The sequence below is a fragment of the Dermacentor albipictus genome, chromosome 3, assembly GCF_038994185.2.
Source record: "Dermacentor albipictus isolate Rhodes 1998 colony chromosome 3, USDA_Dalb.pri_finalv2, whole genome shotgun sequence".
NCBI lineage: Eukaryota > Metazoa > Arthropoda > Arachnida > Ixodida > Ixodidae > Dermacentor > Dermacentor albipictus.
The window spans coordinates 65,052,521-65,077,866 of NC_091823.1; the positions used below are offsets into that span (position 1 = coordinate 65,052,521).

Here is a 25,346-nt window from a genome sequence, read left to right on the forward strand (position 1 = left end):
TCACGTTTCAATAAAGTATACTTCACGCGTGAAACCGTGTCATAGGCGCTGCGGTTGGACGTGTCAAAGTGTCCGATTGATAATTCAATAGTCTATCGAAACTACAGCTCAGTTTCTGTAGCTTTATCTGTTTCAATAAGCCTGGCAGCCATAATCATTTATGTGCGCTAAATAATCTTTATGCTCCGATCCATGTGGACATAAACATCGTGCGATAGATGCCAGCGTCGACGGCGCAATTCACTGCGGAAGTCGCGAACAGCTGTGCTTGTGGTGTAGTGGTTATCACATCCGCCTAACACGCGGAAGGTCCCAGGTTCGATCCCTGGCAGGCACATGGTGTCCTTTTTTTGCCACCTAGCTCAGCCATTTTATTTAGGCGTACTTTTTTTCTAGTTTCATGTCATTTGTAAGCAGGTTGTCACGTTTTCATAAAGTATACTTCACGCGTGAAACCATGTAGTAGGTGCTGCGGTTGGACGTTTGCAAGTGCCCAATTGATAATTCAGTGAGTAAAACTGCAGGTCAGGCTGTGCGGTTCTCTCTACTTCATCATGTGTTACTGGCAGACATAGTCGTGTATTTGTGCTATGCTCTATGGTGAAATGAGTTAGCGCACACCGTATACGAGGGATGTCACCGTTGACGAGGCGACTTAGTTAGGAGGGATTATTTAGCTTGGTCATTTAGTTTTGTATCAGATTGAATCATTTTTCACAATAAAATAATTTTTCTGCGATACCTTTTACCACATGTCTCTCATGCAGACGGAGAACAGTATTCATGACAAGCTTGTTTGCAGAACGAGAAGCTGGGAAATAGTTAAGCTTCAGGTACTTCAGGGACTAAACCGTCTCCTCTGCCGCGATGTCGGTCACCGTTGGTTGCTGATACGAAAAATCAGTTTGCCATAGCCGTCGAGCGTAGATGTCAGTTTTAATGTTTCCGCAAAGGACTCCGCTATCGACGAAATTTCTTCTGTCACCGGAACCAGTGGTGACATCTGGTCTTTGAGCGAGGAAATAAACAAGGACGGCCACTACGCGCCTAGATGGTCTTTCACTCTCTCTGATCACCTTGACATCCTCCCATAACGAGTTTCTCCGCCTGACGTGCGACGTGCGAGCGTTCCAATTTTTTGCCTTGCGGAGCTTCGCGATTCTCGTAAGCGAATCTGTGAATTCACGCCACGTCAAAAATACCGGGAAATATGCTAGGAAGCACAGCCGATGCTCACGTGAATCGGTAAACGCGCTATCACCCCCCCCCCTCCATTTTTTTCTTCTACGTAGCACGTAATGAGAAAGCCACCGGAAAGAAGTTACGAAGAACTTGGAACGGGCGGGTAGTTCTCAACCATGCCGACCAGCCCACTCTATATATACAAAAGCAGATTTGGGCTTGTTGTTTTTCCACACTGCCTATTAGAGAGGGAGAGAGAGAGAGAGAAAGGCAATGGAAAGACAGGGAGGTTAACCAGAGATTATCACCGGTTGGCTACCTCGTACTGGGGTAGCCCCTAGTAAATTCTGCAGTCACTTGTCGTGTACCCTGTATGAGTTTTGCTCCTATATGGATGCATTTTAAAGGGACTACCACATACTATATAGCCTTACTATGAGCTACAATGGACGAAAACATAATTTCCGCCGGTCGTGTGTCTAAACATAGTGAAGCGCACCACACCTTTTTATCATTGGTGAAGGAGACTCATCGAGACTCAAGATTAGACTCCACATTCTTTTCCCTACGTGGTCGCACTTTGTGCTAATTCATGGACTACTTGCCGTGCGTTAAGGACCGACCAACGAGTTTGTGACGCAGATGTATGTTTTATTTGTATTTAGAACTTCTTGTTATTTTTTATTATAATTTTGGGGGGGGGAGGGGGGGGCTCCTCTCTTTGACTCACACTCCCTCCCTCTTCTCGGCTGTTCTCCGCTCACTATCATTTTTCTACGTGCCATTTCCTGTTTAGAGCGGGCAGGTGTTGTGCCCTTACTGGCAACCATTGCCAACTTACCTCTATTTCTATGTTCTGCGGGCTTGTGTGAACGTCTGTGACTACTAATGCGATATTTATTAGACCACATGCGTCAGCGAGCTCTCCGCTAATTTCTTTCTTTCCTTCCCTTCTCTCTCTCCCTGTCATCTTTGCTCTCCCCTTTCCATTCCCTCGGTGTAGGGTAGCCAACCGGACATTATTCTGGTTAAACTCCCTGCCCATCTGCTTTTCTCTTTCTTCCTTGCTTTCTATCTTCTGGCTGTGAGAGTTTTTAAACTACTACTACTACGACTACTACTCAATAATAATAATAATAATAATAATAATAATAATAATAATAATAATAATAATAATAATAATAATAATAATAATAATAATAATAATAATAATAATAATAATAATAATAATATGTATAATAAGCTAATAAATAAAATAGTATGAGCTGTATTCTTTCCTTAAATATCTTTGCTTGTTAGATTTCATGTAACGCGCATTGTTCGCCAGAGAGCGTGATCACTGTAAGCGCTGTACAGTGCTGGCTGCTAAAGTTACGATGACGAGTTTGTCTTTTTAAATATTGCTGACCAGTGTCTTGAATGGACAGCGACGCCCTCCGATGCATATTTACTCACGTTATTTACAGAATACGTAATTAATGGGAGCTAACTGAATGCCTGTCACGAAGGAACCAAGTTTGGTGAATGCGTATGCTACACCTGTGCAGCTGCAACAATTTATGTATAGATGCTTGCGATTAACTGGACTTAACGAAGGCATTTAGTAGTTTAGTGCGTATATATATATATATATATATATATATATATATATATATATATATATATATATATATATATATATATATATATATATATTGTAGACGAGAAGAAGAGGAGTTAACCGAGGGGCCCGATTTTTATTAATCAGATCAAAAGAAGCCAACAAAGAATGACACCAAGGAAAACATAGGGAAAGCTACTTGTTACTTGTTGGAAATTACTTTTACTGTTACCTCTTGTCAAGTATCCGAAAGGGGATTGACCACACTTTGCTTGCAGTGCTTGGTTTCTTATATAGGTGCGTTTTTTTTCTTCTTCCAGGGACCGTGAGTGCCGGTACCCGGTCCAGACCAGAGCTCACCCTGGTTGACTAGTCGTGTCACTGAGTCGGTGCCCCTGGAGTGTCTTCTGCGGAACGGAGTGAGCAGCTTGCCCGTGGCGATCGTTCCCACAGATGGTGAATCCATTCGGTTGACCGCATCAGAAATTTTCAGGAGGAGCTGCGCGGTATAACCGAACACTTCACTGTTATCTCGGATGGGAGGCGTTTTGGCAAGAAGGACATTCTGTCTATGCCATCTAACGTTCAGTGCCTCAATGATTTGCTTAACTGCACGAGATTCGCCGGCATTGCGGTTCGTGCATTCATGCCTCCACATCTCGCATGCATGAAGGGCGTTGTTCGTGGGGTATTCACCGATGTCAGTCCTGAGGCCTTCTTGAAGATTCTTTCTCCTGCTGGTGTTGTTTTTGTTTACAGATGCAATAGGTAAGTGAGTGATATTCGAATTCCGACTGAGAGTGTTACCGTCTCGTTCACCGGTTTAACGCGCCCGTCTGAAGTGAAGGCTCGGCCGTATTTGTTCCGCGTGGAGGCCTTGACTCCTAAACTGCTGCAGTGCCGGCACTGCTGGAGATTTGGGCCCAATGCTAATGCCTGCAGATCTTCAGTGAGATGCTGTAATTGGGGCGGCTCTCACTCCACACCATCCTGCGACTTAGATGCACCGAGGTGTTGCTTACGTGATGGTTCTCACAGTGCTACGGATGCTACCTGCTCCGCGCGAGGCCATTAAATGCAGGCGCTTGAGATCGTGGAGAAACGTCATTGTTCCAGCGCGGAAGCGCTAGCGTGAAGTCGCTTATGCAGCCGCTGCATCCCGCAACTCCACATGTCTAGAAGACACAGTTTCAGCCAGAGTAATGGCAGCTATTGGCAAAGCAATCCCAATAGGTATGGGGTGACTTTAACACCTTTGCCGAAGGTATAACCAAGATCCTGACGGCCAAATTCAACTGCCTCCTCCCGTCGCACATTGCTGCTGCTGCCTCCACGTCAACTAGTATTTCTACGCAACATTCAAACGAAACAAACTTTGACACTCAGGCAGAAGTTGCCTCTGATACCTCCGTGCGTTCTCCACTATCAGTAACAGCGTGACCGAGCCACTCATTTGGACACATAAGGAAAGGGACCATCAACCTCGTGGAAAATCGCAAAGATTGTGCGTTTACATATAAATCAGAACCTCGGAGATATCTTGGACAACATTCATCCGATTTCCCTTACATCGAATCTAGTGAAAATTGTAGAAAAAGTCATCCATGTACGGCTCGATGACATTACTTCTCAGGGTATTCTGAGCTCGAGACAAATATGATTCAGGTTTCAATGTTCCGTATGGTCAGCTCTCGTCGATTTAGAAAGCCGCATTCAACTCGTAGAACTATCGGGAGACGTATCAGCATTGGTAACTTTAGATATTGCAAAAGTATATGGCAGTGTCAAACATCAAATTTTAATTTCTAGATTAGCAAGGTGTGCTGTTGCAGACTATTTAGTGGCCTGGATACAAGGGTTCTTTTCGGGTAGAGAAGTTTTTTGTGTAAAGGATGGCGTGACATCGGGTAAACATAAACAGACGAGAGGCGTACCCCAGGGATCCATGAGTGCCATGAGATAGTCGCGGTTAGCCTGCCTCAGGGTGTTACGTGAATTGGAAACCGAAGGGTTGGAAGGAAGAAAGGTTGGAGGAGAATGGCTGCGTGGTTGACTTGATCCCGAAAGCGATTGCGGTCGTGTTACCAAGGGTTGCTTCCGTGGTACACCGCCTGAGCGAGTGCGGGACTTCAATCTGTATCAGGGCTTCGATTTGTAGCGGGTTCTCGATATGGAGTGGTTCCTGCTTGTGCTTAGGGATCTCCGAACAGTGACGCGAACTGCCTTGTAGTTGGAAGAAGCGGTGGCAGAGGAAGTACGTTCAGTGCTCGATGACTGACGAGGGGTTGCGAAGATAGAGATGACGAAGATGTTGCGCACGATCTGCCGCAACCGGAATTTTGCAGTTTGGATCGTGTCGTGACCCCCGCCGCAGTGCAGGCAAGTAAGGCGGCAGTTGTAATACTGTTTCAGGGTGGCAAGCGTGGTGTCACAGACGCAACATCGAGTTGTTTCGGCTTGAGGACAGACGTCTGTGCGGTGGCCAATGCACGAACAGTTGGCGCAATCTTGGGCACGGGGCATGTACGGCGAACAGTGGAGCACAATCCCACGATTGTATGTAACATTGTATGTAAGACTGTGTGTAAGATTGTAAGGCATGTCATTAGAGCAGCTGTCGTACCTCCCATCATGCGAGCGGCGAGAATACGACTGTCAGGGTCCCGTAAGCTTGCCGTCAAAGCTTGAGACGTTGTGCGCTGCATGATTTTACGTATCAAACTACGACACGTGGTTTATGATATGGCTTCGTATACGTAAGCTGAGGGGCAACCAGCTTTAGCGACGAAAGCATCCATTCAGAGCAGCTTGGGGATAACCGAGGAGGCGTTGCAAGCAATGTAAACGACGTTGCTTTTCGGACAGATATTTATACGAACGGTAGGTAATACGGCTGGAGTCAGGACGCTCGTAAGGTCGGGTTCAGTATGGAGCCGTTCTGTTGGTATGTCGACGAGGCGAAGTCCTGCCGGGCGCGATAAACAAGGTTTCTGACTTCAGTTGACGAAACTTTTTCGGTAGGGTGGCCGCGGGCTGTACGTGATGTCCAGCCCTCTTCATCAATAGAGTATTGGAGTCATGACGAAGCGGCCGCGTAGAATTGTTCGCACACGTGGCCTTGCAGATAAGCCTAGGCGTAGTTAGGCCCAGTGTGGTACTGGCAGTGGTGTCGCAAGAAGTGGCATCTGGTAAGCCACACAATGAGCGGTGATCGCAAAAACACGCACGTACCAAGTTCAAATGACGAGGAGACGACAAGCAAACCAAATGTGGAGTCGTACGGCTATTAAGATGGAGTCCTGAGCGGAACGATCCGAAATTGCGACTGATATTGTCGGAGACCGAGAGGGGGCTCAGATGAAGGGTAGGGATAACCTACCACACCGTTCACTTCTACTGAATGGGTCAAACGGGTAAGAAATGGCTAGCAGTTTCGCCTGAAGTGATCAGGCTGAGTGCCGCCACATATGTACGCATAAACCACTTCTGCGGTAAAATGCGGAATCAGCGCACTTCCCTGCAGCGCCATAGCTTTGTATTCTAGAACGTTCCTCTGCACAACATTCTACTTCGACTCGAGAAAGCAGATGGAAGCGCCACCCCTACGCAGAAGTGGTCATTGAACGTCATCAACGCTCCACGGCTACTATTATGAAGCTTAAGGTCTTCTTTAGTCGAGGTGCGGTGCGGCGCTCAACTCGGTAGAGGCAGAACTTTGAGTCGAGGCTCGTTTGATAATACAAGATTTAGTGTACAAAATGCGATTGAATGTTCTACTAAAATCGTCTATTAATTATTTCTAGCAGAATTATGTATGTAAGTGCTTATTTGGCTGCCCCCAATACACACGTAGAAGCTGGAACTTCTTGCTGTAGCTTACACGGACTCCTTTATTGCATTACTGATCGCGGTTATGCCGTGACACGCGCCACCTAAATGGCTGCATCGGCGGCGCAGCTCCCTCCAATCATAAGACTTGCATCATTGGAATCGCGCCTGCTTGGACAAAAAAAAAGCCTCTCAAAATAACTTCGCTGCAGCCAAGTCTTAAACACTCCAGTATCAGCTTTGGACGACGAACCCGTATTAGATGTCTCTTGCTTTGGCAGTAATTCATCAGGAAAAGGACACGTGCAGTTGAGCAATTATTAGGAACAGCACTACGGCCAAACAAGTCGCCTATGTTGGTTTGCCGATAAGCTGCTACACTTCGTATTCGCTTTACTATCCCAACTAGCCTTTTCTATGCGTGAGATCGAAGGTGGCTAAAAGCGCTCTCGCGATTGTAACAAAAAAATAATAAAAAAGAAACGCGTCCATTGATGGAGGAACTTGTTGACGCGAAAGACACCGCCTTCTTAGCTCAGTTTTCCGTGAGCATCAAGGTCTGGTTTGTTTCCTTGTGTTACGTGTTCTAGGGGCGCATGGGAAATCCTGTCTTTACCAAGATGGCATCTATTATTGGAATCGCCCTTGCGCTAGGAGTGTTTCCTGCTTTCTTGCCGAACAGAATCTGGGTTACTCCTTTCTTTCTTTTCTCAGAACAAGGAGGGTCACATGTCGCAGCTAAATTTTGTATACTTCTCCCTCTGTGAGGTGCAACTTTTTACTTGAAATTTCGTTCATAAAAACTGAAGAATAGCATTCAGGAGGACAAAAGAAAATGTTTGACACGTTTTTTTTTTAAGAAACGTGGTGCCGCAGTTATCGATAACAAGGGGTACATATATCTGCCACAGACTTTACTACAAGAAATGAAATGTGGTACGCTTTTGTACCGCTGTCCGCAGGCGGTTTAACTTACTCAGCGAGTCTGATAAAATAGCAACAATGCAGACAGTTGACGTACTTAAAATAGCGTGAACAGGTAACCATCAAAAAAAAAACCTAACATATTTGATCTTACGTTACATGCGCTACTAATAACTTTATTTATTAGCCAGTAATATATACATATAGTAGGTATGTTAACATAATTAGGGTTCATAGAATTGTTTCGAAACCCACTCCAATAGACAGCGAAAGCTTACATCTGGAGCTTGATTACGCGAAGGAGTGGAGATAGCCAAAACCTGAAACGCTTAATTCACGAATGCAGGAAGTTTTATTTATAACCGTTTTTAGCTTCTTATACTGCCAATCATAAATTGAAACCACTCGATTATTAAGGCAGGATTCCTTGGAACGCATTTTATAGCTGTCACCAGTTTCGAGGTAAGTGTAATCAAACTTTTTTTTTTGTACAACATACAGTGCTGCTATTAGCAAAACGCCCACTTAAACAGTGCTAGACCCGCCTAACTGAAACGCCAAAGCATCTCGTGGTACAACTTGGAAGCGCCTACCCCGCAGGGGCGTCTGCGTCAGCAGGCGTTTGGTGTGTTGCGACACCACGTACCCGAGCACACGAGGGTTGGACCCTCCCGCGTGTAGCCGTGCGCGGCTTAGCCGTGTCCGGGGAAAAGGGGATCCTGAGGGTTGAGCTGATGCTGAGCGCCTAAACCTTTAAGGATTCTCGGGGGAGGCAACAGACTTATTTGGCCTCGGCTTCACGTAGACGGCACCTCCGGACTGACCCATGTTGGACTGACCCGGTAGTTGCTTTTTCCTATCCTCCTCCCTAATCTTCGTCTTTCTTTCTCACGTTTAATCTTTCCGGTCTTATCCTCTCTTCTGCATTACTTCCGATTTTCTAGGCAGCGAGGATTATTCCTGTGTGAGTAAGTAACCTAGGTTATGTCACATTTGGTTATAAAGTGGTAAAGTACAGCTGGCGTTCGCAGGACCTGTTTCAAAGGTCCTGCAGCGTCCCCCTGTAAGGTTCCTCGGTGGGTGGCTGGCGTTGCTGCCGAAATCTCCTCATATCCTTATGGCTAGTCCCTTCCTTCCGCTCGCTGATTGCCCTCAAAAAAGAGGGCGCACTGAAAATGTGTTCCGATTCTTTGGACCACAAAGAGAGAATTTTTCACAGTTCCACATCATTCACTCAGAAAAACTGGAAAACCAAGTACACAAACAATTTCCCCTTTTCTAGTTTCTATGTCTCTGAGGCGCTTGGACCAGGCTACAATACATCAAGGATGTCAATAGAGTGCGCAAGATGTTTTTCAAAACTAGAAAATACCTGTGCACTGTCGATTCGGCACCTTTCGGCCAAGATTCTGCGATGTCATGATTACAATAAAAGAGGGAACGGCGCGTGAACTACTGGAAGCACTTGGAAGATGCAACGTATATTTGTGGAGTAAGGTTTGTATATATTATTTTATATAACGCAGGACTTAGCTCCTTAATATCTTCCAAATCAGCAGATTGAATTGTTTTGAATCACTTGAATAAATTAAAGTCCCACAGCACCTCTCATTCGTCTCGTTCGCCAGCAATGAGCTATTTTTGGTACTTTGAACGACTCTGTTGACGAGTAAGACTGCAGAAGCTACGTTTTGTGGCAAGCAGTGGCCGAATAACATTTATAATTGGCATTGGACAAGTTTTGGGCACAAAATCTCATTTTTCAGATCTAACAAAGCTGTTCGAAGCCGGAAAGATTATGTTCACCCGAAATTATAGACATACTGATTATCATTTCCTTGCTCCCTTAGCAACATAAACCACGTAGACCAGCAGCGCCTGACCTTTCTATACTATATGTGAAAGTATGAAATGCTGTGGTTGTCGCCCTCGAATCCTCGATACAAAACTAGGGCAGTTCAAAAGAAAATCTTAACGCAAGGCAAGCAGGAGTGCACGGGGCCGGCCTTGCTTTCTAGATACAAAAGGACAGAAGGAAATAACGTTGTCTCCTGCATAAAGAGGCAGTTAAAACGGCGCGACTTCTACGTTTGCTTTCCGTAAAGCGCGTAGTTTTCCTAGTATTCGAAAGCAAACTCAAAAACAAGAGCTTGCGTACAAAGAAAAGAAAGAACCGTGTCACTGCTGTGTAACCCTTTGTCTGATTTCCGCGAAGGTTTGTCCGTTGACAGGTACAGCTGGTAGCGCCACAGCCTCGCAATAGTTTTCAGGGCACTGGTTTGCCGTTGTTGGTTAACAAAAATACAAGTGAAGATACCTTCACATTGCCTAGTCAAGGAATACCGGGTAATTCAACAAGTCTCCGAAATCAGAAAAAAAACATAAACAAGGCAACGCAGGGCGAGAAAGCAAATAAGCAAATATGCGCACTTTGCACGAGTCGGCATGTGATTCGCGAATAGCCTGCATGGATTCATGTATGGCACGTTCGCATAGCACCGCCCATAAGGTGTCGTCCGCCTAAATGCAGAGGGCTTGCTTGCTAAAACATTAAAAGAAGTGAAAAAAGTAGGACAAGTGTTAAGCCGTGCTTTTTTCAGACACCTTCATTGGGCTTTTTCTCTACAAGAGTGCGCCAAAGGGATAAAGCGGAACATAAAGGAAATGCGCATGCGCAGGTTAACCAGGACTGAGACAGACGGTCCACTTTAAACTTGGGAAAAGAAAAAAGAAAGGTGGGGACACGTGAAGAGAAGGGGATCGAATGAAAAATGTTAAACTACGCTGGAAAATTCCTCAAAAAGCACGCTTGTCTTTCTCGGCTTCGAGGATTATGGCTCATTTACAAAGCACAGGGGGTTTTGCCGAAAAAGTCACGCCAGCGCGTACCACACCGCTCTTTCTATAGTTTATACCGCTGAGGAGCCTGCACCACCTTCGCGAGCTAATATGCTATGCCCAGCCTCAGAGGTCGGAACCGAAGAAAGCGATGGGGTTTCTGCGGTGGGACATAGCAAGGAGTAGATCTGTTGCAATGAATCCGGGGGTCGGCAAAGGCGAACCTCGATCAGCTGCCTCCAGGACTGTGTAAAGCAGCAAACATGACGTTAAAGGCGCCTCCACTCCACCAAGTCACAGGTATGATCAACTAAGAAGTGTGAATACTAGGGGTTGGCGAATATTCGAAGTTTCGAATATGAATGAAAACTTCGAATACTATCGGTGTTCGTATTTGAAAAGTGAGTATTCAGGATTTTTAATGCCAAAACTTACCAAATATTTCTCTGCAACCGAATATGAAAGTGCCGTTACCATTCTACATCCGCTAAACAGAGTGCAACAGGTTATCACAACAAACAAGAACAAGAAATTTAGAAATGAAAATTCGCTGATGATTTGGTGATAAACGCGAGAGAAATGTGTTAGCATTATATCGCACCTCCCTGAGGTCCCAGCTCTATGTTTTAAACCGCGTCCACCACATTGCAGTGTTGTTTACTGTTTCTGGTCCGCATACATACATACATACATACATACATACATACATACATACATACATACATACATACATACATACATACATACATACATACATACATACATACATACATACATACATACATATATATATATATATATATATATATATATATATATGTATGTATGTATGTATGTATGTATGTGTGTATGTATGTATGTATGTATGTATGTATGTATGTATGTATGTATGTATGTATGTATGTATGTATGTATGTATGTATGTATGTATGTCACGGTCGCTTAGTGGCTATGGTGTTAGGCTACAGGCCCGAGGTCGCGGGAGCGACTCCGGGCCACGGCGGCCGCATTTTGGCGGGGGCGAAGTACGAAAGCACCCGTGTTCTGGCAATGGCTCACTATATATATATATATATATATATATATATATATATATATATATATATATATATATATATACGCCTTTCTGAGCTTTCTCACTTCGCACACATGAGCTTTTTCCACTTTGACGCTCCTAATGCTAATGCATTAAAATGAAAGTTTTGTTTTTTGGTTTCACGGCGAAAGCCTACGTGGCAAGCCATGAATGCTGCTTGCAGTATATTGTCTTACTGGCAGTTTGGTCTGTAGAATTAGCATCTTTTGCGCTCCTATCGGTGATGTTTTTCTTGCAACACGCCCTTTTACATTTGTTTACTGCCGAAAAGTCCTTCAGCAGCTCTTCTTCTTCTACAGCTTATCTTTTTTCGGCTGCCATTAGCGCTTTTGGAAAGCTCCATTCCATATAGCAGCTATTCATTCTTGAAAGCTTGTTTCCAACTAGGCTCTAAAGGCTGTACGCGTGCTTAGAGTTTTTGAAAATTATCAAGGCCGGCCGCAACACTTAAGAGCAGAGTCCCTTTTAAATAAAGATGAACGATTTAAAGCTTCCCAGATCTAGTAATACAATTAGGTCACAATTATGCTGATGTTAACCTCACTAAATGTTTCGATGTCTACAGATCACAACCAATAATTCAGTATCCATGACGCAGGCAAGTTAGTCGAGTCTCACGAACAAGAACCAGCTATGGTAAACAACACCTAACTTACGAAATAGTACTGTTAAATCGTTTAGCACCTACTGACTTCAATACAATAACTAAGAATTATTTAAAGTTTTTGTTAATTGAAAGTAAAACTGAAAATGACTGATTGCCTTCAGTTTCCCTTGGGCTACGTATTAAAGTTTGCAGTAATGTATTGTCGCTAACTCTCGTTATTTCGGCATCTTTTTCCTGAGTCATTTCCAAAGCAGCGTAAAGACATTCAACTTGCAGTATTTATCACACCAGGTTGTTTGCAAGCGAGCGAATTCGTCCGCGAAGCGGCGATTCGGGTTACCAGTGAGATGTAAAAAAAAATGAAATGAGCAGGAGCTATGGTATAATGGTTTCACGAAGCCACACCAAATTCAACGACTGAGATGGGGGACATTACTGAGGCGTCGTTTTGGTCGTGACATATGCTGCTATCATTAATTTTTGTAGATGTTAGGGGAAAATATAGCTGTATGACTTCTAATGTCTGACATAAGTGTTAATCAAAAGTAAGAAAGACAAACGAGTTTAAGAACATCAGAAAGCCGTCTGGTATTGTAAAAAGAGGCACAGTAAACTTTGTGTTCATGCATGCTTGACCATGTTCATGTATTCCCACGCATTTTATGATAACACCCTATTTTATTTCTTTGACAACGCGACAAGGGGCAGCCGGTGCCACATAAACACACCAATTTTTCCTATAACATCCATGTCAATATAAAACAAAATTATGAATTTCTGAAAAACACGTCCTGTATATTTGGTGTATCAAGTACTCAGAAGACAAAAAAAGCAATTTACGAAACAAGGCCAGTTGTCAGGGGGAAACTCAGGGTATATGTTGTGGGGAACCATATGAGGATCAAAATTCTTCCAGCGAAGCTACCCAGTCCCAAAAGTCTTTGTGCGGAAGGCTCGTCTCGCGTAGCTCGTCGCCGAGCCGCTTGCGCGGCTGATGCAGACCGCCGCGCAAAGACGTTGCTGAGAAAACAAGGAAGAAGTCGTACCCTTCAAAGGTGCGCGTGTATACATAAAGAAGCCAAGCAAGCCGCTGCCGCCCCGGAAAGCCGCATGGCACGTAAAGCGAGTCTCTCGGTGACGCACGTTCTTCTCCGAACGAGGTCTCTTTGCGTTAGGCAAATAGGAGAGGGGCGAGCACTGGCTTGACCTTGACGCCCGCGCCTACAGTTCAAGCACACGTCCAAGTATGTGTCTTTCACGTGCATTGTGTGCCCCCCCATAGAAAGCTTTTGGCCGCGCTACGCACTTCGAGGAATAAGGAGCCGAAAAGCGTCGAAAACTTTCCGAAACGTGACTACAGCTCGTGCGGACGATTATCGCGTCGCTTTTCCACCGTGCAGCTATATGCCCCTACGGGTGGCCCGATGAATTCACGTGGGGATCCCCAAACACGCCGACGTTGGCAGCAGTGCGCAGCGGCCTCGGTATATGCTGAAGTCAGGAAGAAAGGTCGCCCGCCACTCTACCGACTGCGGACCCACTCTGGGGCTCTGGCCACTGGCACGAGGATTCAACGTTTAGGGCACATCGTCCAAATGTATGGGTTTACCGCAAGGAAGATCAATAGGTCTGCCCAATTCTTACACTCTTGTTTCTTCTCGTGCTTTTTTCCAAAACTGATTCACCGCCACCATTTCTTTAGCAAAAAGAGTGAATAAACATTTCAAAACAGCGACAACGACATGCCCAGCTTCCCCGCTTTTCAAAGCTTGCGAGTCGATTTTAGCTTTCGGCGACTTTGAGAATCACTTCGCCGCAATGCACAAGAACTTAAATAAACTGCAGTGCTGTTTCGTCTTCAATTTGATAAATAAACCATGTTCAAGGTTTGATTGATGTGCATAACATGAATGTGCTAAAAATATGGCCTGCGACGTGTTCATGCTTTAGCACAATGCGATCGATGTTGATGGGATATGACTGATTAGGGTACCGCGTTTGCCAGTGTCAAACCATGTCTTAGTCCTTGTTTGCGATTCCCGTGAAGCTACAGAAAGCACTTCATCCTGAGTAAGCTCCCAATAATGTTTTGGAAAAAAAATTAACTGAAGACAATCAATTGAGAATTGAATCAAATGAAGAAGATCAATTGAGCTGCTAACGAAAGAGGTCAACAAGACTTGGGAGAACGGATGCGTCCCGGACGAGTGGAAAACGGCCTCGGTTGTGCTTATCCCGAAACCGGGTAAGCCCCTAAACCTTGACGACCTAAGGCCGATATCGCTAACATCTTGCGTAGGCAAGGTAGCGGAGCAGGCGATCCTCCAGAGGATATCGGATTACATAGAATGAAACAAACTGTTCCCGCACAACATAGTCGGATTCAGGCCCGGCCTTTCCACACAGGAAGTAATGCTACTCCTTAAGAAGCACATTTTCGATAACCGCACTAGGGATGTTAGGGGGCATCTTAGCCCTTGACCTGACCAAGGCCTTTGACACTGTATCTCATCGATTTGTCCTGCAGGCCACGGCCAGCCTAGGTCTGGGAGCAAGGTTCCAGGCTTTTGTTAGATCATTTCTCATGAACAGAACAGTCACCATCAGGATTCCGAAACTTAAATCAGATGAGTTCGCACTAGGGGCCAGAGGCACTCCCTAAGGAGCAGTCATCTCCCCCTTACTGTTCAACATAGTCATGAAGGGCTTATCAGAGAGGCTCAGATCAATTCCTAATATAAGCCACTCGCTATACGCGGGTGATATCACGATTTGGTGCCCGGGAGGATCACTCGCAGAGGTAGAGCACGTGCTACAATCAGCCCTAGACGCAACGGAGTCCTACCTGGAAGACACAGGCCTCCAACTATCCCCAAACAACTCTGAATTGTTACTGTACAGGCCGGTCAGGCAAGATGTTAGGGAGCTCACGCCCCTTAACCAAGTTCCCATATCCCTATTTGCAAGAAACGGGCAGCCTATTCCTCAAGTCGAATCTATCCGAATCTTAGTATTACTGATTGACGCGCGTGGATGTAACGCCAAAACGCTCACGCGCATCACGGCCAAAACCGAGAGTTGCTGAGACTCGTTGCTAGAGTATCCGGACGAAAGAAGGGACTAGGTGAAGACAACCTCCTCGGGATCCATCACGCTTTCCTAATGAGCCACATCAACTATGTAGCCTCGGCACTTAACTGGACCAAAACCGAAAAGAATAAGCTTAACATTTTTATGCGCAAGAGCATCAAAAGGTACCGGGGTTACCAGTAACCACTTGCTCGGACAGGTTAACCAAACTCGGTATGCACAACGACATTGATGAAGTGATCGAATGGCAGGTCACCGCTCTGGTTGTCAGGCTTTCGTCAACCAGGGCAGGGAGACGCATCCTAGACGGGGCCTTCGTGTCTCCAAGAGTTCTCAATGAACGCAAAATCACCTTATCCAGGGAGGCACGGGCAACGTTTGTGGTCAGCCCATTCCCTCGGAATATGCACCCGCAATACAATGTAGGGAGGCGAAAAGCCCGAGCACGAAAAAGCAAAGTGACACACAGAAGCGCGAACATGCAACAGAATTTTATTAGTGCGGCCAGGTGAAGTTTTTATTACGGATGTCATAGGACGTGTTTTTTGTTCAGTCGCTATAGAGTGAAGAGTGTGAAATGTATAACAACGTCTACGCTTGTGTCTGTCACTACGTATGTTGTCGTCTTTGATTTGTGCGCACAAAAGAAAGTGCCGATATGGATTACACTTACCAAATCGCCCAAACCAGTCCTTATACTCAGGAATTTATTGGAATGTAGCATCTGGCTCGGCCGTCGCTAGAAGTGGATAAGAAATAATTACTAAATGAGCATTGTGCATATGCCCGCACAATAAAACTTGAATAACGTTTGTTGCCGACGTAAAGAAAAGCAACGAAACACGACGGTGTGTGTGCTCGGGTTCATCCTTGAAGTTATTCGATAACACATCCAGAAGTTCTGGTCAAATACTATACATGCCTAATTAATGTCTTCCATTGGAACTTGTTTCTTCTTTCGGCTTTGTTATTATGCGCTTCTCTGCAGTACAAGCCGAGATGAAATACGGTCATTTGAGCGTAGTTTGCTTCAGTACTTTGGTCTTCGCAATAGATCACACGTCTCAGAAAAGTATGAGCAGGGGAAGGAGTGCACAGGCGGATAGTGGAGCTTCATGTGTACTTTAGAAAAAAGTATCCTAAGACAGGCAGTGAGCTCTACTTCAGTATCAACGGGTGTTGCTTGTGCACAGAATGACGTGCATAACCAACATGACTGCGCGAACACATAGCCGATATAAGAGCTTACTTACCTTCTATGCCCCACCTGTGGGGTGTTGACAAGCTGCTTCGTCATACAGACGTCATACATTCCTGTTGAGCTGTGGGCGGCGGCGCAAGGAGACGGAAAGTTTCACCGTAATGCGAGCGTGTTTTGCCACCGAATGAAGCTCAGTGGTTCGAAATGTCCCACATTAAGTTGGGCGTGGGCGAATAATACTTTTTTTTCGAATAACGTTTATATAATGACCCCTGGCTTCTTTGTCAACTTACGCCAAGATGTCGACACTTGCAAACGGTAGCGTTATAATGTACGGGCTTCTACAGTCGGTGACGACCTAAGAGAGAGGGAGAAAGTATGCATAAAAAGGTCCCAGGTTAACGAGAGGTAGTTCTGTTTGGTTACCATGCATGGTCTAGCATGCATGGGGGGGAGGGATGGAAATAGGACGATAAAAAGAGAAAGAGAGCGAAGGAAGAAAGAGAGAGAAAGAGAGACGACTTAGGAATTAAATTACAAACAACCTCCTCCCAGAAAAGCACAGTGCAGCTGCCCTTACATCTGAAAAACAGCTCAACGCCTAATGGCCTTGCTCTGCTATTGTAAGTGCTGGGGTAATCGGAAGCTCGTTGGCTCAAGTTAAAATAATATATTTGACTGAGAAGCGATATTAAGACTACCCACAAAATTTGCCCTAGACGTTCAGGTTTCATACTGAAACCAGCTACACCGAACTCCACGGAGTAAATAGATGATTTAAACACGTGAAACCCCTTGCTGTCAGGCGAATGAGCTAATCTGATTGGCTGGTGCATCTATGCACATTGTGTTTGAGTTGGACTGCGTACATATAGCTTTTCTATTCTTAGGTTGTCACCGACTACATGTGAGTCGAAGAATCAGTACTGGGCTAATATTTGTCTTCATGCTAACAAACGCATACATGGAGTCCTCCGTGTGAATCGTGAGGTTGTTTTTATTCCTTTGAAGGAATCTGTCACTGTGCGAGGAGATGATTTTCGGAGAAATGGGAAAGGTGCGCCTTCCCGATAAATTTCTGTGGCTACATAAGAACACTAGACGTGCCATCCTTTACTTATAATATAGTTAAAGCTCTCCGACACAAATATATCAGCATTTTTACTAGGCAGCCTCGGTGAATTTTCGCAATAAGAACATACGTTCCTCAATTACGTAGAATGGTATGTAGAGTGACACTGGCTAACGACACCGGCTCGAAGCCCCAACTATCGCTTTTGGTACGCTGCCAAGTCATACGGACAACGCTACTTTCCGGAAAGCGATGACCAATGGGTAAGATTACTAATTGAGGAAAAAAATAATCATTGAGCAGGATATACTTTGCGTGAGTGTGGCATATCGGCGTCATTATCGCTAGGATAGCTGCTTTGCTTGAATGCAACTGCGCATTGATGAACTGTAACAGCCTGTTGTGTATCAATAATGCTGGTTTCTCGGAATAAATTTATTTGGAACTGGCGCCTTGCATGTTGACTTCTCTTACGAGTGTCGTTGTTTACGCGCCTTTCACCTCAAAATTATATGGTCGGTTCTAAAAGAACCTGCATGCCAGAGAGTTCGAGAACTATGGTGAACAGGATAATCAGCTAGTTCACATGGAAATGCTTGTCAACACAGTTACGAAACAGGTAGACGTTCAATGACCTATTATTATTTTTTAATGGCAAGAAGGCTCCAGAAACGACGTCTTTCTGCTAAAATGACATTCGTCGTACGGTCATTGCTAGATAAACATCGCAAGAAGTTTACAGCAAGACATTTAGAGCGCTGCCACCAGAATGACGCTGTTGTGTTCCATGTGTAAAAAAAAATGGCTGTGGCTTAGGTAAGGTTAAGCCCAGGATGCGAAGCATACTAGCCTTTATTTTAGTTGTTGAACCACTGTTTAGCCTGGTGAACTGCTGTTGCTTGGCTATATTTGGTTCGGCTAGACGAAGAAACAACTCATGCATTACTGCTTCGCCTTCAAGAGTGGAACGCGACAGCGTTCCCGTCGACCCGCCAAGGGGTGTAAGACAATGGGCTACAGGGCAGCGAGTACGCGCCCCGCATTGGACGCGGTGAGCGTCGAGCAAAGCAGCGTTCGGCGCGGCAACGAAATGTGCGCCTGAGCAAGAGACGCACGCCTTAGAAACAGCTCGTTTCTAAGGCAACACCGCATTCACTAGAGGCGCTTTTGTACCGCTTTGAAGCATCGTACTCGTGGCTCAGTGGTAGCGTCTCCGTCCCACACTCCGGAGACCCTGGTTCGATTCCCACCCAGCCCGTCTTGCAAGAGTTGAGCCAAAGCCACTTCTCCTCTGTCGTGACGTCACGGTGTCACGTGGTTTCATGGCGACACCGCCGCGCCTGAGGAGCTGGGTTGAGCTCTCGTAATATGCTTCGCATAAAAAAGAACAACGCGCTGGAATCAAAGGCGAATTTTGAGGCTAGTGCCCAAAAATCGCTTCGATGATGATGATTTATTGGCATCCCCTTTGAAACGGGGATGCCAACTTCAGTTAATCAAGCTTTTAATTGGAGAATGTTTCTTTACATCTCCAATCTTTATTCTCTTTCTCAAAACTCAATTTATATTGTGCCGTTACACGTATGTAACGAATCCTGTCACGTCCATCTATTCCCTGCTCTTTCTCCATCAGTACCCCGAACGTCTCTTGTTTATATCGACTGCTGACCGGTCGAAGCTTGCGTCCACTTTGTCCAAGCGCTTGTGGAAGGTGTACGTTACCTACGGGTCTCACTGGATGAATATTTTCGCATTCTATTAGGACGTGCTGAGTGGTCTTCGGATTTCCGCTGCAGCAGCACATTCCTCACCTTAAGGCGAATATTTGCTCATGCATGTTTTTCTCTTTAGGCAACCAGTTAGAGCCTCAAACAGCAAGGCCCTTTCTGTTATCCTGCACATTTTCCTTTTTAATTTCTCTCTTCCCATTCTTGTAAATCTCCATGGCCCTTTTTGTTACCATTCTCTGCATTCAATTCACTATCTCTGTTTCTTAAACTGCGATCAAAGCGCCAGCTTGCGACCGAAGCGCAAAGCGCTTACACAGTGTAGTGAAAGCAATTCATAGGGCTAAGCTGTGAAACGATGATGGGACATGTGTTTCTGGAGGAATGCTGCAATCAGGAAAGCAGCCTCCAAGCAGGATAAATTGTGAGAAAAACTTCCTCAAGTGTCACGGGGTGGCGGAACAGTAGAACTTATGCCGATGTCCCCAATTCCTGGGTACGCTTATAAGAAAATTCGTTCTTGTGTAGATACACTAGTGCAGTTCTTGAAGTGCACCAGCTTCAGAGAACCGTTTATATTCCTCCTGTCTGTGCTCCGGCGTTCTCGTATTGGTCACTCTCTCACACTTGTCATCTTTCTATTGCCTGTTTCCCTTACCCCCTAGTGTAGGGTAGCAAACGGAAGGCTAGTCTGGTTGACCTCCCTGCATTTCCTATCCCTAATTTTATATATCTCTCTGTCGCTCCATAGATGCTTCCAGTTCCGTTTAACAATTGTTCGCGCTCCTCATGCGAGTCACTGTCGTGATCTGTTGACTTGCAGAAGGAAAAATAAAAAAATAATTTGTCAAAAAGGGGATGCTAACTTTGCATGCGTGGGGAGGGAGTAGGTAATGAGGCTAAATACGACTAGCTTTCACGTGAGACAACGATTTTTTTTTGCGCTTTTCTGGCTGAATGAAGCCCTCGCATGCGGCTACTTCCTGTAAGCAGTGCTTTCTTCCGGCCTCTTCCTGTCTGTCATATTCCCATAGACTATGTCTTAAACGAGGAATTTGTTTCTTTGCGACAACAAAATTAACCAGCCTGGAAACCCAACAGGATCTCAGGTAGTCTTATATAGTGACTGTCGAGGTATTAGTGACAGTACAGTGACGAGGTATACAGTGACAGTCAAGGTATAAATATACTTGAACAAAAGATGGCTGTATTGGAATGATTTTGGTCAATAACAATGGCGTTTATTCTTAACTCGCCGCAGTCACTTTCCGGTTAACTCCGAAGGGCTGAAGTTGAGCCGGCTCACACGTACTAGCAGCAAGGATCGCCGATGATGTTATGGTACTCGTACAAGGAAAAGGTTGTAATACGTTTCCCGCAACCGTAAATGAACTGAAAGCACGCATCGCCTAGTAGTTAAGCAACGGGTGCGCTAGACCTTGAAGGCTCCAGAACGGAGGTAGCAAAAATGGTGCCGAAGGATACTCGTAGTGAACCATACCTAGTAGCAAACACACAGCAGCAAAAGACCCTTGCGAACAAGAAGCTTCGGTGAATTCGTTCTCGGTGTTCAAATTTTGCGAAAGAAACAACAGGCGCGCGCTAAGCAGGAAAGATGCCTAACATGGGCTGTTAGCTCAGAGAAGACTGACATGAATACGTAAAGCAGTGCTGCGTAATTATGCAACAACCCGCCCATGCAACAGCTCTGCTGCCTTGCACGGGGTCGCAGGTTCGATCCCCTGCCACAGTGGATCGACTTCCAGTGGATCGCAATGCTAGAACCCTCGTGTACCTTGCTTTTGGTGCACGGTAAGGAACCTCAGGAAGACAGCGCTACCACGGAACTGTCTACTCGTGTATCGCTTGTGATCAACTGAAGAATCGGGACATTAAACTTCATAATTTATAAGAGTGCACGTGAGACACAACAAAGATAAGCGAGTAAGCCCTTGTAACAACTGAGTTGGCCCGTGGACTATAGCGCATACAGTGTGTCTCGCGCAACTAAGGCATTTTCACTATTCCTCAAAGACACTAGTCTAAAAAATGGAAGGGATGAAGAAAGGGCGAAAAGAGAAAAGAAAAAGAAATTATGACAGATCTCAAAAAGAGCACTCAGGAAAAAAAAAACAGAATACGGCCCTTTACTAAGGGTCACGCTATAAGGCTATGTCAAAAATAGAAGAAAGAATGTCCGAGGTCGAATCATTCGAACACACACACACAAAAAAAAAAACATAAGCAACCGCGGGAGCCTAGGTTAATTCCTTTTATAAAAGTAAGAAGCGCACAATAAGCTTGATCGATTCGAGACACACAATCACTGGGGTACAAAGATTCGTCGAGTGTCGCACGTCGCAGGCGAAAAAAGATGATAGCCCCTCACTAGCAACGGGCGCTGTGCAATGAAAGCGGAAAACTTCAATCGTAAACAGGCGAGAAATATACGGAGGAAATATACGGAATCTAAAAGCCTACACTCGGCGGGAATCAATTTGGCATGTGGCAACTTAGAACCGCTAAAAGCTGTAGCTTCCCCTGAAATTCTCATATCATCAACAAAAGCACGAAAACACGTTATGACACCAGTTAATCTCGATTTGCAACCTCACCTATTCCTCTGTTTCCAGCCCTTCCTTTCCTTTCCCCTACCACTCAAATTAATATATTCTTCCACGTTTTTACGCACGTATCAACCACAGGAATCCTCTCCTCATCTACACCTGCCGCCTCCCGCTTTCTCTGCTGTCACCCTTCTGTTTGTTCTTCACTTTTGTTTTGTTTTTCTTTCCTTGTTTTCTTCTGTATCTATTTTGATTTCCCATTTACTTTCTTCAAGACCAACACTGACACATCCCAATGTTCCAGACGTCAGAAAAAGAGAGAAACAACTTTATTTGGTCCACTATAGACATAAGCAAACTCCACGTCACCTGGCTAGGCCCACTCGGGGACCATCAGGTGAAACCTGACGGCCCTCTCGTCAGGTGACGTCCAGACGTCAGAATATCTTTTTCGATGCCTCCACCACACAGGATCACTCCACTTCTGTATACCGTCGTGACGAGGCTTACGCCGAGCTATTGGGGGTATATCACTTGAAAAACCAAACTGCTCTCTTACATCTATCCCCATCCATTGTCCCCATATTCTGCGTCGCCATTTCAACACCTTCGAAATTACCCGACACATTGCTGCTACACTATTGAAGTCATGCTTTCAACTCATGTCCTTTGGTTATCCGCGGACTGACCAGCTGACCAGTTCTTCTCAACCCACAAACGCACCCCGCCTACGACAGCTACGGTTTCTGTTCAGTTCTCTGAAGTATTTCTAGCCTCTCGCTCTCCCGAAACCCTCTTATGCCCTTCTTTTCTCTTCTTTATTTCTGCCGCCTTCCCACTCCCCTGCTCTTCTTCCCTCGTTTTAGAAACCGTGCCCAGAGACATCAAGCGACAGTGCTTATTTTCTTTTCAGGCCTTCACAGCCAACCGCCACCGACAGTGGCCGCACGTAACGTCACTCCACTAGCCTGTTAAAGCTAACCTGCCGAGGATGACGAAGCTGGCTTTGACGAAGATAGGTCCTCCTATCGAAACGTTGTCTAGCGTTTCTGATGCTCCTTATCTTTGTTTGTAACTTTTATACCACATGTGCTACTCTATCTGCCGGCCTCCTCCTTGAGTTTGGATTTGCATGTAGCATTAGTTGCCCTAGTCGCTGCGCTTCTCGTTTTATTGAAGAACGCGACTTGATGCTCAAAATATATTCAGTTTGTCTGCGTGTTTCTCGGTTGTCGATGCGAAATTTCACGGAGAACGAGCTGCTGTGGCGTGTTGCATGTAGGTGAATCTTTCGCTGATGTTTACAAAGGTTCCTTGATGTTGTTGTTTTTTTGTAAAGGAGAGCTACCTTACGGCATGAGAAAAATTAAACAATAATTCAATCTTGCATCGCGCAGGAATTCCAGCAAAGCCCAGTAATTATAGTCATTTACTCCACTCGCTGAATTCAGCATGCCATACACTGTGGAGGCTCGACCATCTGAGCAAAGGCTCCCGGATGTGTAGTGTGGCTGGGTGAGTTAACAGCAGGTGGAACATATGCCAGCGTCTTGTGCCAGGATTGTGCAGACGGGTCAGCTGACGTCGTGCTTGACGAAACCATTCTTGCAGGTCACATCAGGGGTGACGGTATTCCTATCCCGTATCTTCCTCAGGAAAATTTCCTGCACCCATGTGTGGTTGCGAGAGAGGGAGAGGGCACACGGTGGGATAAGAGCACGTGTGTTGTGTTTGAGGGAATTTTTGAGAGCTAGAGCAATCGCAAATAAACCTGGAACAAAATGGCGTCGATGGAGACGCGTATACTTCTTCTTTTCATGTGTTTTGCCACCTGCCATTGAATTAAACGGATCATAACTATGCCCTTACGCCCACTTTACGTGAACATGGAAATGTGAGTTATTGTGAAGTCTGTGCGTCTTCTGACAAACTAATGTAGCTTTACTGACTCGCTTCAGCTGTTTCATGGCGCTGAAGGAATCGGTGCATATGTGTAATTTGTAGGCGGATGTCTGATAATAATGAGGCCAAGATTCACCCGCATATTTGTTCAGGTCATTGTGCCGAAACACGCCAAAAGCGTACGTGAAGTGGGCGATGATCGAAATGTTGCGTCATGTACTGTTCCCAGTGCATTTGGCATCAAACCACGCGTATACTAAGAGACCGCTGTCACCTATTCTGATAAGAAGCGGGCTGACAAACCAAACAGGGTTCTGCTCCTCTTGGGAGAACAAAAAATGAAGTAGCAAAAAAATGTTTATATGATGACAGGAAAGCAAAAAATCACGTGCAAACAGCTGGAGCCCTTTTAACTGTTCTGGTAAACGACCAAACATAAAACTGAGTTTTTCTCAAAACGTATTTATTTATTTATTTTATTTCCCCACTGTCGATGCGTTTTTCTTTCAAGAAAATACTCGCCAGTTTATAATGGATCTGTTGCGGCTTATATTGCATTGTATTGCTAACAGTATAAACATGTAATATTAAAACAATATTTATATCAAGTTGACGAAAAAAAAAAAGTTGCAATCCCGAAGTTCTCCTAATAGGTCACGAATTGTGAAAATGTTTCTCTTAAAGGATTATAATACAGGTCAATATATTTGGGCCCCACTTGAAGATAATAATATAGAGAACGTACCTGACAGCCAAATTGTCATCCTGTGACTTGTTTTTGAGAAAAGATAAGTTAAAATCTGAAACACTGTGGTAAATCGTGCACAGATTTAGAGAAACAAATTGATGTGCCACGGGGAAAAAGCTACTGAAAGTTATGCCAACGGGCGTCCCAATTCAACATTCAAAAGTCACGATTAACATGTTCCATAGGTTTAACAACATAAAGCTGAAACCAAGGTGACCTATTTACCCTACCCTCTTTAAGCGCCTTGCCTGCACCGTACAGTGAAAGACTTTGGCTAGGAGCTTATGCGAATGTGCTACACTGAACGGCATCAAAACTCGGCCTTGGCAGCGGCATACGTATTCCCGCATATGTAAACGTCAGTGCCCCGAAAGCTCTGAGGAACTCTACTGCAGGATGTGTATATAGTGCACACAGAGTACAGCTTTCCGCCTGCTAACGTCGAAGCAGGAAGAAAGTTCGAAGGACGTTTACTGCAGGACGTCGTCGCGGACGTTCGTCGTATGCCTGACAGGCTTTAATGTACACAAGAAAGTAACACACATCATTTGAACGACGCATGGACAAATACTGTGGCTAGTGCGTTCAAATCGCAGACGGTGCGACAAAACTAAATGGTATTTTTTTTCCTTTGCACATATTGCACCACACAAACGGCGCACAGAGAAACTGGACACTGGGCGCTGGTAACGAGCAAATCAGTATTGGATTGGATTGGATTGGAGACAACTTTATTTATGCCTGCAGTACATATTTTTTTAATGTGCTCGTCACAACGTGGATATGAATATGGACAATTTGGACGAAGTAGGCTGCGAAAAGTTTCCGTAGCCTTTAGAGAACAAAGCGACACCTGGTACCGCGAATGTGAAGCATACACAATAGCTTCAAGCCTGACCACATGAGTGAGATTTATGGGATGTACACGCGTATTAAAGCGAAAATTTCTATACGAGCGCTTTCA

At 45.1% G+C, this 25,346-nt stretch overlaps 1 protein-coding gene and 1 non-coding gene across 3 annotated transcripts in view; both read left to right on the forward strand.

The window, feature by feature from the left end:
- The window catches only part of LOC135905548 (very long chain fatty acid elongase AAEL008004-like), a 99,301-nt gene that overhangs the window by 44,041 nt on the left and 29,914 nt on the right, over positions 1-25,346 (forward strand). Inside the window, exon 4 of one of the 2 annotated variants that reach the window (XR_011512756.1) lies at positions 3,103-3,238. The exons of the other annotated variant lie outside the window; for it this stretch is intronic. The gene's annotated coding sequence lies outside the window, so the exon portion shown is untranslated. The remainder of the gene's footprint in view (positions 1-3,102; positions 3,239-25,346) is intronic. 2 annotated transcript variants of the gene reach the window in all.
- TRNAV-AAC (transfer RNA valine (anticodon AAC)) lies at positions 265-337 on the forward strand. The gene has a single exon. It is a non-coding gene; the product is annotated as a tRNA-Val (tRNA).